At 44.2% G+C, this 13,694-nt stretch overlaps 1 protein-coding gene across 1 annotated transcript in view; it reads right to left on the minus strand.

The window, feature by feature from the left end:
* Window positions 1–13,694, minus strand: part of GDPD5 (glycerophosphodiester phosphodiesterase domain containing 5) — a 188,769-nt gene that overhangs the window by 46,891 nt on the left and 128,184 nt on the right. The window lies entirely within an intron of this gene.

The following is a 13,694-nucleotide window of genomic DNA, read 5'->3' on the forward strand; positions in this document are numbered from 1 at the left end:
ATTTGCATCAACATTCAGTTTTGATGAATGTTTCAAATAAGACTACATAAGCAATCCCCCCTTCAAGAAAAACAATAAATCCTTAAAAACATCTGTTCAGTGCCCCCCTCCAATCACATGAGTAGAATCCTAAACCACAAGGACACCCATGGAGAGAACAGTGTTGCAATAAAACTGTCCCCAACCGGCACCATTTCCATGTGTTCCACGTTGGTTTTACTCTACAGGCATTAAGAAGTCCACACATGTTTCCATTTCATCCAGTCTGATCAAAACAAAACGCCGAAATAAATGCCTTATGGAAAATATTCAAATGAATCCTCTCTTCCCAGAATGAGCAAGAAGGAATAAAAATTGCACAAACGTTTGAGCAACTCTACTACTGTAATTTCCTTCTAGACCCTCGGTACACCATTTATCTCTTTAAAAATGCTCTTTTCTCTAGTGAACTGTCTCATAGCTCTTCAGTTATGCAAAACAATGTAACCAATATAAACTCTGTTTTGGTGATATAAGAAATAGAACTATTCTTTGCCTCCACTTCCCATCTTAAAGGCTGAAGCTATTTATTTAACTGTGTATTGACTAATTTTTTATCATGGATCACCCTGGATACCAATCTCGTAATACAGCTCTTCCCTGTACACTCCATCTCATTAAAAGTGCCAAAAGAAAACAATAAAAAGGCTTGAAGTTATTAAATATTTGCCGTACCAAAAAAGATATTTTCTGCTAGAAATTCCCAAATCTTGGCTGAGGTTATGGTTAAAATATTTTTTAATCTTGGCTTAAGTTTGTTAGCCAAATTCTATCAAATCTCAGTAGTAGCAAGTGCCCAATTCACACAAGGGGCTTTGTGTTCCAGATAAATGGGGCAAAAGGGACTGAAAGGAGGGACAAAGGACTTCTATAGTGCAGCTCCTGTGTACATTCAAAGCCACGCAGCCATGAACTCAGGGACTATAATGTCTCCATCTCATGCACCAATCTGCTATACACACAACTGAGCTCCTGGAGGGAAAGCACTGAGGCTAAAATGGGGTTTTCTTTCCCCCTGAACACCCCAACTTTGGTAGCAGGATGCCAGCCACAGCATCTACATCAGCTCCATAGCCAACACCAGCCTTCTCCAGGACCCAAATGAAGCGGCAAGGATGCAACATCGCTCCACGATGAACCTCCTCCCAACATCATCTCTCCACAATGAACCTCCTCCCAACATCATCTCTCCACAATGAACCTCCTCCCAACATCATCTCTCCACAATGAACCTCCTCCCAACATCATCTCTCCACAATGAACCTCCTCCCAACATCATCTCTCCACAATGAACCTCCTCCCAACATCATCTCTCCACAATGAACCTCCTTCCAACACTTCTTCACAATGAACCTTCTCCACACCAACCACCACCACTTAGTCAAGCCAACTCCTTCCAACCAAAAAATTTCAGATTAAAATCCACCCATGGAACATCTGGGTTGTATAAATGCCCAAACCAAAATCCAATCACACCTTTACACCATCCCATCAAAATTCCCAGGAGGAAATGGCTGTTAATGCTTTCAGCAGATTATGATGATCTCCTGTATACCTTCCAGTCTGCAGATCTCCAAGCTTTCAAACCTTACTTTCCCTAACGTTTGATGCTTTTTGCTCTCCATTTGGGTCTAAAACTTCCTTGTTGCTATCAGCAATGATGCTGAAGCGGTTAACTGGACAGCCAGAAATCCACCCGTGTCCTGGGCTGCATCCCCAGCAGCGTGAGCAGCAGGTGCAGGGAGGGGATTCTGCCCCTCTGCTCCGCTCTGGTGAGACCCCCCTGCAGTGCTGGTCCAGCTCTGGGTCCTCAGCACAGGACACACATGGACCTGCTGGAGAGGGGCCAGAGGAGCCCCAGAAATGATGCGAGGCTGGAACAGCTCTGCTGGGGGACAGGCTGAGAGAGCTGGGGTGTTCAGCTGGAGAACAGAAGGCTTCATGAAGACCTTATAGCAGCCTTCAGTACCTAAAAGGGTCTAAAATAAAGTCTGAGGGACTTTTTACAAGGGCAAGAAGTGCTAGGACAAGGGGTGATGGCTTTAGACTGAAAGAGGGGAGATTCAGATTAGATATAAGGAAGAAATTATTCCCCCTGAGGGTGGTGAGAGCCTGTCCCAGGTTGGCCAGAGAGGTGGTGGCTGAACCATCCCTGGAGACATCCCAGGCCAGGCTGGACGGGGCTCTGAGCAACCTGAGCTGGTGAAGATGTCCCTGCTCATGGCAGGGGTGGCATTGGGGAGCTGGGAAGGTCCCTTCAACCCGAACTATCCTATGATTCTATGGTTTTTGCAAGGCAAGTGAGGTTTAAAGCTTCTCAAGTGCTGGGGACCAACATTGCTACAGAGAAAATAAAAATCCTCCAGCTTTTCAAAGGTCATTATGGGATAAGCTTGGCCAGTATTCATGCACTGGATGACAGTAAATTGATAAACAAGCCAAGGAAAACATTTCAGAACATGTTTGGACTTTTTTTTTTATTTCAGATTTTTTTGCCCCTCATTTACATGCAAGTCTCAGAGCTTCTGTCAGCCTCTCCAAAACCTATTTTTGGTCTGTCCTTGACAGTGCACTTGCCAGATATATTTGCCTGGCTGTTTTTATGGAAAGCCAGTCACATCCTTCAAGAGTCAACATAGCTCAATGAGTTCAAGCACAGCTCTGAGTGGGCTTTCAGAAGAACAGGGAACATCTTCCCAGCACCACTAATGTTTTTCAGCACTAGATGAACCAGAATCTGAACCCACATCGATCTGATCTATATGCATATTTGATTTAGTCTGGGTCCTGTACAACCTCCAGCAGGGAGACTGAGAGGCTCCTGCTTTGCAGGCTCCCACATGCTTTAAAACAAGGTGAAACCTGCAACGTGCAACAGCTCTGCCAAAAATAAAGACTTAAAATCACATCATACGGACCACTCAATCACAGCCGCAAGTAGGTGGAGGAAACGGTGCCACTTCACCTCCAGAAACTCAGGCAGAAGCACTAGAAAGTCTAAAGGTGCTTGAAAAAACCTCCACTTTTTCAGCTCCATGAGATTTTAGAATGTCAGCACTGACATTTTTGGCAGTTGGTCTAGAAAACCTTCCCTTTGCCACCCTTCACTTCCAGTTTCATCATCTTCCCAAGGGAATAAGATGGACACACTCACTAGTCACCAATTTCTCACACTGAGTTTAAACATGTGCAGCTCACACAGCACCCACCATTGTCCTGCAATTAAACTAAACCAAGCACATCTGTGTTAGCACCTTCACATTCCTATCAAGATGCATTTTGGAAGCAGTTCATCCTTTTGTCACACAGAATCACAGAATCGTCTGGGTTGGAAAAGACCTCAGAGATCATCAAGTCCAACCCTTGGTCCAACTCCAGTCCACTGGCTAGATCATGGCACTAAGTGCCATGTCCAATCTCAGTTTAAAAACCTCCAGGGCCGGTGAGTCCAGCACCTCCCTGGGCAGCCATTCCAATGCCTGACCACTCTCTCTGCACAGAATTGCTTTCTAATCTTCAGCCTAAATTTCTCCTGGCAGAGTTGAAGCCCATGCCCCCTTGTCCTATTGCTGATGCCTGGGAGAAGAGCCCAATCCCCACCTGGCTAGAACTGCCCTTCAGGTAGTTTTAGATAGTGCTGAGCTCACCCCTAAGCCTCCTCTTCTCCTGCTTGCTTGTGTTCTGGTTCACATCACTAAAGTGCTTTGGGTGAAGCTAAACTGGAAGATGTGCTCCAGAAATGAACCTAATGCACCTCAACATCCAATGGGCACTTAGTCATAGAATCATTTGGGTTGGAATGGACCTTCCAAGATCACCCAGTGCCACCCCTGCCATGAGCAGGGACATCTTCACCAGCTCAGGTTGCTCAGAGCCCCGTCCAGCCTGGCCTGGGATGTCTCCAGGGATGAGGCAAAAGTCCACAGGACCAGATTAGAGCCAGACCTAAGTGACCACACCACCGCCTCCAAAATTCTTCTTCCATAGATGTCAGGATCTCAGCATCAACTGCCTCCTTCCACAAACCTTTTCTCTTGGGCCACCCTACTTGCTAATGCAGATGTAGCCACAATGTCTTGCAGAATGGTACAAAGCAGTATTCATTTCATGATACCAACATTTAATTATAAAGGAAAGCAATAAATGAAGTGACACCTTTTTCCTCCAGCTAAACGACCAGAGAGGACATGTACCACACACTCAGTTTACCAAAAAAGCCAACTGGTACATTGACAAAGTCTTTGCAGAGCATACCCACTCACAGCCCAAGGAAGAATGGAGACAGTATCAATTAAAATAAGAAAATTGTCTTTAAAGTGAGAATATTTAAAAGGGTCAGCACAGGTTGAAGATCTTGCACTGAAGAAGCACTTTCCAAACCAGGCATTTTACATGTACCACCGTGCTTGTGGCTCCCTACTGTGGAGCCACTTCTAACAATAGGAGTAGGATTTCTTACTCTAAGAGTATCTACAGACATAATCAGAAGAGTCCCAAAAGGAAACAAGTGAAGACTGAGATGTTATCAACTCACAGGTTGTCAGTGAGGTTTTATTTTTTCTTTTTAATCATATAATCCTTAAAAAAAACCCTAGCAAAAAAATAAAAGAAATAAAAAATAAAATAGAATAAAACAATAAAAATATTAAAATAAAAATTAATATCATATCATAAAATAATAAAATATAACAAATAAAGAAAAGGGAAAATAAGGAAAAGGGAAAATAAGGAAAAGGGAAAATAAGGAAAAGGGAAAATAAAGATTAAAAAACCAAAAACACAGCAAAAAAAAACCCCAAAACACAGCAAAAAAAAACCAAAAACACAGCAAAAAAAAAAACAAAAACACAGCAAAAAAAAACCAAAAACACAGCAAAAAAAAACAAAAACACAGCAAAAAAAACCCAAAAACACAGCAAAAAAGAACCACAAAAACACAGAAAAAAAAAACACAGCAAAAAAACCCCAAAACACAGCAAAAAAACCAAAAAAACACAGCAAAAAAAACAAAAACCACAGAAAAAAACAACCAAAAACACACAAAAAACCCAACTCCCCCCCCAAAAAAAACAAAAACAAAAAAAAAACAAAAACCAAAAAAAAAAAAAAACACGCAAAAAACCAAAAACCCAACCCCCACAAAAAAAAGCAAAAACAAAAAGACAAAAAACAACAACAACAAAACAAAAAAAAACCACACAAAAAAAAACAAAAAACAACAAACCAAACCAAAACAAACCACAGCACAAAACCAAACAAAACAAACCATCGACATTTCATCCACACTCTCCACCACTTCTGCACATCCCCAGTCCCCACACTGTACCAGGTGGGATCACAACCGGCTCCAAAGTGAGGGATGACAGAGAAAAAAATCCACAGAAAATCCACTGGTTTGTGAGTCAATGTGAAGTTGGCTCATGCGTTTGACCTGCTCTCTCGCTTCAAGTTTTAATCTAACTTGTTAAAAACAGCCCTGAACTCCGTATCACAGAAGAGATTTGCCAATCTGGGTATTAGTTCTGGTCACCTGAAGTCTGCACCAGCCTCTTCTGCTGCAATTCCCCAAAACAGATGAAGGTCACAGCATTATTTACCACCTGGTGGTGGAGGAAAGCAGAGTTGCTTGGGAAGATTATTTCCTGTGAGATCTGTAGGAGATATTACAAAGTTCATCTCCACACTCCCACCTACCCCTCCTACAGGGATTATTCTGATTTAGTCAAACTTACTATATTAGAAATGAGATTTCTCACCCATTTCTACATTCTAGCCGATCGCACATATGCTGCAAGACACGTCTTCGTGTGATACCCTCAAAACCACCAAAATTAAGCAACCAACAGATCCATTATTTTTAAAAAGCTTTTCTAACCAGAGAAGGTATCCTGGCTATCACTACAAAATGATGCTCTGTCAAAACTTGCCATGCACAGAGCAAATGAGTATTTGTCTGCCACAACTGTTCACTGCTGGATTATGGGATGAACACAACTCAATGTGGTGCCATTCTAGAGAAGCCAGAGTTGTGGCCATTTGACAATTTACTTGAGGAACCCTTCTCAAGCCTTTAGATCAAAGTGCCCACTATATTCCCCCCCAAAAAAGCAGATCAGCAGAGCATCAAGATCTAAATAGAGTATGATTTGGACTTGGAATCATAGAATGTCCTGAGTTGGAAGGGACCCACAAGGATCATCACGTCCAACTCCTGCCCCTGCATAGGACAACCCCAAAATTCACACCGTGTGTCTGAGGTGTTGACCAATTGCTTCTTGAATATTGTAAAAGAGAAGGAAGCTTTAAGATCTTAAAATCAGTTGCCCGGGGTAAGACTCCATTGATCAGAAGTGGCTAGCTCTGCATTTACACATGCCCCTGTTCCTGAGGCTTAAACACTTGTATAATTAAGCTGGGTCTATCAGAAAGCATGTCCCAAGCCCTGTCTGGGGCAAACAGGCCGAACAGCAGGATACAGCATGTAAGACCACGTTAACTTCCTTATTTACAACCACATAAATTCCCAAAAGTGACTGAAATGCTGTGCAATGAGCTAAGCCGCCCCCCTCACTCTTTCTTTGCACCCAGCTGGAGGAGGTGGCTGCATTGTCAGAAGGAACAGCACACTGTTGGCTCAAGGTCTGATCCATTAAAGCCAAAGATAGAGCCAGCAGATTTGCTGGCAGCCTATGGATGAAGCAGAGGGTAAACTTCTTTCTTCCCTGAAGTTGCTGGAGTCACCTCAGTTGACACTAATCCTGAAACACCCTCCCTCCAGCTCATCCCAACTGAGCAGCAGGACTTGCAGCCTTGAGATGTGACCTACATCTCCTAACCTTGAGAAAAAATTGCAGGAGCCCCTCTAAAGCAAGCCCACCACCTTCAGTGTCCTCTTCGGCATCCAGAAGTGATGTAGAGTTTCAAAATTAACTGGAAAGAGAGAATCACAGAATGGTTTGGATTGGAAGGGACCTTCAAAGCTCCCCCAGTGCCCCCCCTGCCATGAGCAGGGACATCTTCACCAGCTCAGGTTGCTCAGAGCCCCGTCCAGCCTGGCCTGGGATGTCTCCAGGGATGGTTCATCCACCACCTCTCTGGCCAACCTGGCACAGGCTCTCACCACCCTCAGGGCCAACAATTTCTTCCTCATGTCCGGCCTGAATCTCCCTCCTTTAGTTTAAAACCATCACCCCTTGTCCAATCGCAACAGGCCCTGCTCAAAAGTCTGTCCCCATCTTTCTTATCAGCCCTTTTTAAATATGGAAAGGTCACAATAAGGTCTCCAGAAGAGAGAATTCTGCTTTGAACTGAGAACGAGTAGGAGGAAATGCCAGTGCTGGATGGATTAAGGGCTCCATTCCTACGTGGGTTACCTCATAGCAAACAATGGTCCAGCAATCAGCCAACGTGGGTGAAGTTGGGTCCCTTCCAACTTGTGCATCCCTCAAAGATTTCCGGTGAAGGAAGTCAAACGCCACCGCAAGCTTGCCCCAGTTTACACCAGTACAGCTAATCATGGCAGCTCCCAGATGGAAACACACTTGTTTTGGTTTGTTTTACGGTCCCCATTTTGATCCTCATCCAACTGTAAGGATTGCACCAATGCTCACATCAAACCTTCCCTGGCAGTACGGTCTCAGAGCTCTCCCAAAGCAGCTGAAATCCCAAAGATTTCACTGAAGGGCCTTAAATATAAAAGGGAATGAAGTTGTGGTTCCTTGGAATTGAGGAGAAGCACAAAGATTTCTTTTCCTGATTAAAAAATATTTTCTTTAAAAGGCTAAAAGCCAGAAAACATCAACAACTTTACCCTAAGCCACCACTGAGCCCCATCAGAGGAAACAACCTTGTACAAGTTTAAATCACACAAGTGCAGCAAGTGGGGTACCATCTTTTTTTTCCACAATACCTGGTTAAAACCCTTCACAGAGTGTGAGGCAGCTTATAAAAAAAGGGAAGAATAAACCTGCATTCACAATTGAAGTGAGTTGGCCCTACAGGTGCCTTCATCTTTGGACAAAATTCAATAAACAGAAGACAGTTCTTGGAAAGAGGGGCTCAAAGAGCAAAATGAGTAAGAAAAAAAGGAGAGAAAAACCACACCAACTATTGATTCCCTCAGACTTAAAGCTCCCTTAGCCTGGAGCACCTTGAGTCAAGAAATATCATTAAGATTTACAAAGAGTAGCCAAGAACCCTGAACCGCAGAGCAAGAAAGACACAAAAAAAGCACAGACCACTATGTAAAGACCCAACTTCATTTAAAGAGCAAAACCAGGAAAGACAGGTTGTGTTTGCTATCAGCCCGGGAGGCTGAAGGCAAAAGGATCAGACAAGCCCACTAAAAATCAATAGAAAAACTCCAACTCACTTCCCTGCACTCTGGCTTTGAGCCAAATATCGTTTTATTGCTAGATTCATTATTTCAGGAAAGTGGATAAACTGAGTTTCCTTTCAATTCTGCGTTCCTCTCTGCTGTTAATTTTTATTTCATGCTGCACGAGGAAATAACTCGTCATTATATGCTATTGGCAGAGCAGACTCCTTGTCATTGTTACTTTGAGCGGAACTGAGGTTAATTCTGCCAAAATTATTCCCCTTCCACCTTTTAAATAGAGATTTTTTTCAACCTTCCAAATCCAAAAACTGGGTTCTCTGTGGTCCCATGTTTGGAAAAAACAGGCCCATAAAAACATCTGACTCACTTCTCCACATTAATACTGAGTTACAATAAACATCATGCAGAGTAATCCAACCTGATCAAGTTAGTTAAAACTATTTTTCCATTTCACCTGCTGATAGGATCTCTGTTCTGGTCAGAGGTTTCTGTGATCAGAGACATTAAGCCTGTTTCTAATAGATATAACAAGCCAGTGAAAAAATGTGGAAGGAAGCCGCCCTACACTGAAAAAATAGCAAATGTATTTATTTACAGCTATCCTGGACAAGAATTATTATCTATGCATATGTGAGGTTATCGTGGTCTCCATGAGGTTTATTCTGAACCTGTTGGAGAGGGGCCAGAGGAGCCCCAGGAATGATGCGAGGCTGGAACAGCTCTGCTGGGGGACAGGCTGAGAGAGTTGGGGTGTTCAGCTGGAGAACACAAGCTCTGGGGAGACCTTAGTGCAGCCTTTCCATACTGAAAAGGGGCTGAGAAGAAAGATGGGGAGAGACTTTTGAGCAGGGCCTGTTGTGATAGGACAAGGGGTGATGGTTTTTAACTAAAGGAGGGGAGATTCAGGCCAGACATGAAGAAGAAATTGTTGGCCCTGAGGGTGGTGAGAGCCTGTGCCAGGTTGGCCAGAGAGGTGGTGGATGAACCATCCCTGGAGACATCCCAGGCCAGGCTGGACGGGGCTCTGAGCAACCTGAGCTGGTGAAGATGTCCCTGCTCATGGCAGGGGGGGCACTGGAGGAGCTTGAAGGGCCCTTCAACCCAAACTATTATATGATTCTATGAAAGTTTTCAATTAAATCATCTCAGTTTGCTCTGGAGGAAGCTGGCCCTCTCTGTTGGCTGTATAAAGAGCCTCTGAAACCATGTTCTCAGTTTCAACACCTACAACTAGATAGTGTGAATATCTCTCCACCATCCAACTCATGAGTCTCTTTCCGCCAACATTAATAGAAACATGTTCCACCTCCAGAGGGGATTTTCACAACAATTTTGCATACAAAGGGTGTTAAACAATCTCAACTTCCATTCTGCTCCCTCCAGCACCTCTGCAAATGCCACCATTCAAGCCAAGGCTGCAGCATGCCATGCAAGGTGGTAGATGTTCCTGCTGGGAAGTCTTTCCTCATATAGCTTGCACTCCCCAGCTAGAAATGTAGGAGTGACAGCAGGAACAGACTGGTTTCTGGAATTACCAGTCATCCGACATGAAGAGGGCTCTTGTTCAAGTCAAAGTGCCTCTAGGAATTCATGGCTTTCAGTCTTTGTGGCGGATCGTACCCATTCTCTGCCTCCTGAACACAGTAAACCTCCTGTTCATTCATTAAAATTAATTAAATAAGTAAATAAAACTAGAGCAGGAAGAAGCTTGACAATGTCTTCCCCCTTGCTTTTTTTTTGTCTGAAAAATTCCAGTTGTAAATAAAAAGGAGCCTTTTATAGGAAATATAATATTTTAAAACAGTTTCTTGCTGAAGGGCATCTCAGCTTGAGGCTGGAGTTTCTGGTCAGAGGAAACCAGATACAGACTGAGCCCTCCCAAAAACTTGCAGGTCATGAAGAAGAGGATGGAGAGCAACAACACATGGATCTAAGCACACATACTCAAAAGAAAAATAATAAAAATAATAACAATAATCACACATGGGCATCTTTCTCCAGTTCCACCCATGCAGCCATGCTACTGGAACAACTGCGGCTGCAAACTGGGCAACATGGAAAATTTAAAGGAGAAAACCCAGAAGTCTGGAGGGGTGATGTGACATGCTGACAACCGGGGGAAGTGATAGGGACAGACAACAACCTGTTGTCATAACCCTAACAACCAATCTCATTTGCTTTTTAGCTGCACACAACTCAATCTTGGGTCGATGCTCAGTGGGCTTCAGTCTACTGCCCACCACAGGTCACATTCATAATTGGAGAAAAACATCCTACATCAGTTCTGCCCTACCAGCACTAGGATCTCTAGACAACAGCTATTTCAGACTGCTTGGTTGATTTAATATACCTTGGTCAGAACTGCTTAAGTTTCTAAGGATATCATCCAGGAGCAAACCAGGGTCACTCAGTTTTCTTAGAAGTACGTCAAACCCACTAGAGCAAGCAGTAACTTCAAACAAGTTATATTAGTACCTCTGTATCTCCACACAGATCAGATGTCCAGAGATGTTGTAGAGTCTCCTTCTCTGAAGACATTCAAAGCCCCTTGGACACATTCCTGTGTGATCTGATCTGGTGAACCTGCTTTAGCAGGTGGGTTGGACTGGATGATCTCCAGAGGTTCCTTCCGCCCCCAACCATTCTATGATTCTCTTGGGCTACAGAGGTCTCCCTGAATCCTTCATCTCTTCTTGGCCCCAGCACTACACATCTAAACACTCATCCTCCCATCACTCCTTTTCAATTCAAACCTTCCCCCCAGAAGAAAGCACCTACCAGCTTAAATGCAAAGCTTTCAGAAGAGCTAAGCTATATTAACCAGAGCAGCTACGTGACCTGTAGATGAATCTCATCTCCATCTCCCCGCCACAAGATATTTATCATTTTCCCACAAGACACTCAATATTTGTGCTGAAGGCTTTACATTCAGACAGAATTCACAAAGACATCCAACACAACCAGGCCCTCAAACTTGCGAAAAGACAGAAAAGGTATATTATCCTCCTGCAGTGCGCACCATCCTTGTGTCCCTAAATATCCACCAGCTCAGGTATCTGCCTTCAGCAAACGGATGGATTCTGTTGAAGGACCAAGGCCACGTTAGTCATAAATAGCTGCTCTCTACCTCAAAAGCAAACACAAGAGCTGGATTCAAGTTGGAACACCACCATTACTCAAGTATATTTTCAGGTTGTTTAAATTCACTCCCGGATACAATGAAGAGGTTACTAATGAGTCTTCACTACATTATTTTCTGATATTTTCAAGAACCGATTTCCTGCAGGCATTTATCAGGATTAACTTCGAGTGGAGAGGAGGCAAGCTAACATTTATACAGTGAATACAGAAAGAAAAATTGACGGCGTGTTTCCTCATTTCCGGATTACCCAATTGAACGTCATTTGAACAAACAAAAGAAAATAGTCTTCGAGCAAGTTATTAAATCATCTCTGAGGACAAAAGATGAATACATCTCCCAACTGAGCCCATTAGAACCAGTAACTGAGGATAAACAAGCATTAACTGGAGCATTTTGTCAACATGCACAACACTTAAAAATCAGAGAATCACAGAATAGTTTGGGTTGGAAAGGACCTTCAAAGCTCCCCCAGTCCAAGCCCTGCCATGAGCAGGGACAACTTCACACGAGCCTGGCCTGGGATGTCTCCAGGGATGGTTCATCCACCACCTCTCTGGCCAACCTGGGCCAGGCTCTCACCACCCTCAGGGCCAACAATTTCTTCCTCATGTCCAGCCTGAATCTCCCTCCTTTAGTTTAAAACCATCACCCCTTGTCCTATCACAACAGGCCCTGCTCAAAAGTCTGTTCCCATATTTCTTCTCATCCCCTTTTAATTTTAGTTAAGTTCAGTTCCTTCGGTGAAGCTACAAAATTTCATTAATAACTCATGGTCTGTGAACATATAGTCCCTTTATACATGTGAACAGTTTTCCATCCCAGACAACGTGCAGATTATTACCTCTGTTCACAGTATCAAAGATCTAAAGAAAACCCCAATAAACATTTTAAGATAAAATAACTGAGGCAGCATGGGGCCTCTGGCAGGTTCTGCTCTAAATTCCCACCCAAAACAAGGCCAACTCAGGTCAGGTTGCTCGGCGCAATGTCCCAGCAAGGTCTGGATATCTGCAGAGATGGAAATTCCCACCTTCCTCTGGGTTCTGCTCCAGGGTTTGACCACACTCACAAGGAGAAACTTTCCTACTGTCTAACTGGAATTTCCCTTGACGCAGTTTGTGTCCATTGCCTCTTGCCAAGAGCCGTCTTCTCCTCTACAGCCGCTCCTCAGATAGATGCAGAGAACAGTAAGATCCCCGGTCCCCTCTCCTGCTGCACAACCGCAGCTTGCAGCTGCTCCTCGTATATCCCAAGCTCCAGTATGAACTGGTTTGGTGGCTCCACTGGGCTCTCTTCTGTTTTTAGGGAGCCCCAAACCAGACTCAGTGCTCAGATGTGGTCTCTCAAGTGTCAGTAGAGAGGAAAACCCACATCCCTCAGTCACAGAATCATTTTAGTTGCAAAACACTTTTAAGATCAAGTCACAGAATGTCAGGGATTGGAAGGGACCTGGAAAGCTCATCCAGTGCAATCCCCCCATGGAGCAGGAACACCCAGATGAGGTTACACAGGAAGGTGTCCAGGCGGGTTGGAATGTCTGCAGAGAAGGAGACTCCACAACCTCCCTGGGCAGCCTGGGCCAGTGTTCTGTTACCCTTACTGAGAAGAAGTTTCTTCTCAAATTTAAGTGGAACTCCTTGTGTTCCAGTTTGAAGTCCAACTGTTCCCCCACCCCTGGCACTGCCCCATGTCCCTGAGAACCTCATCTCCATCTGTTCAACCCTCCAGGGATGGTGACTCCAGCACTGCCCTGGGCAGCCTGTTCCAATGCCCCACAGCCCTTTGGGGAAGAAATTCTTCCCCACATCCAACTTCAGCCTCCCCTGGCGCAACTTGAGGCCGTTTCTTCTGCTCCTGGCGCTTGTTCCTGGGGAGCAGAGCCCGACCCCCCTGGCTCCAAGCTCCTTTCAGGCAGTTCAGAGATCAGAAGGTCTCCCCTCAGCTCCTGTTCTCCAGCTGAACCCCCCAGGTCCCTCAGCCGCTCCCATCACACTTGTTCTCAAGCTGCTGGCTGCATTGTCACTATTACAGCCAGGATACAATTAGCTTTCACTGCCAAAAGTACATCCAATAGCTAAATCTGGTATTGCAGAGGGATATAATAAAAAGAAAGTACCTTGCACTGCAAGGATATGAAGCATTTAATGAGCAAATCAATATACTTGACTAGCAGAT

The sequence above is a fragment of the Streptopelia decaocto genome, assembly GCF_964273445.1.
Source record: "Streptopelia decaocto genome assembly, chromosome: 1".
Classification (NCBI taxonomy): Eukaryota; Metazoa; Chordata; class Aves; order Columbiformes; family Columbidae; genus Streptopelia; species Streptopelia decaocto.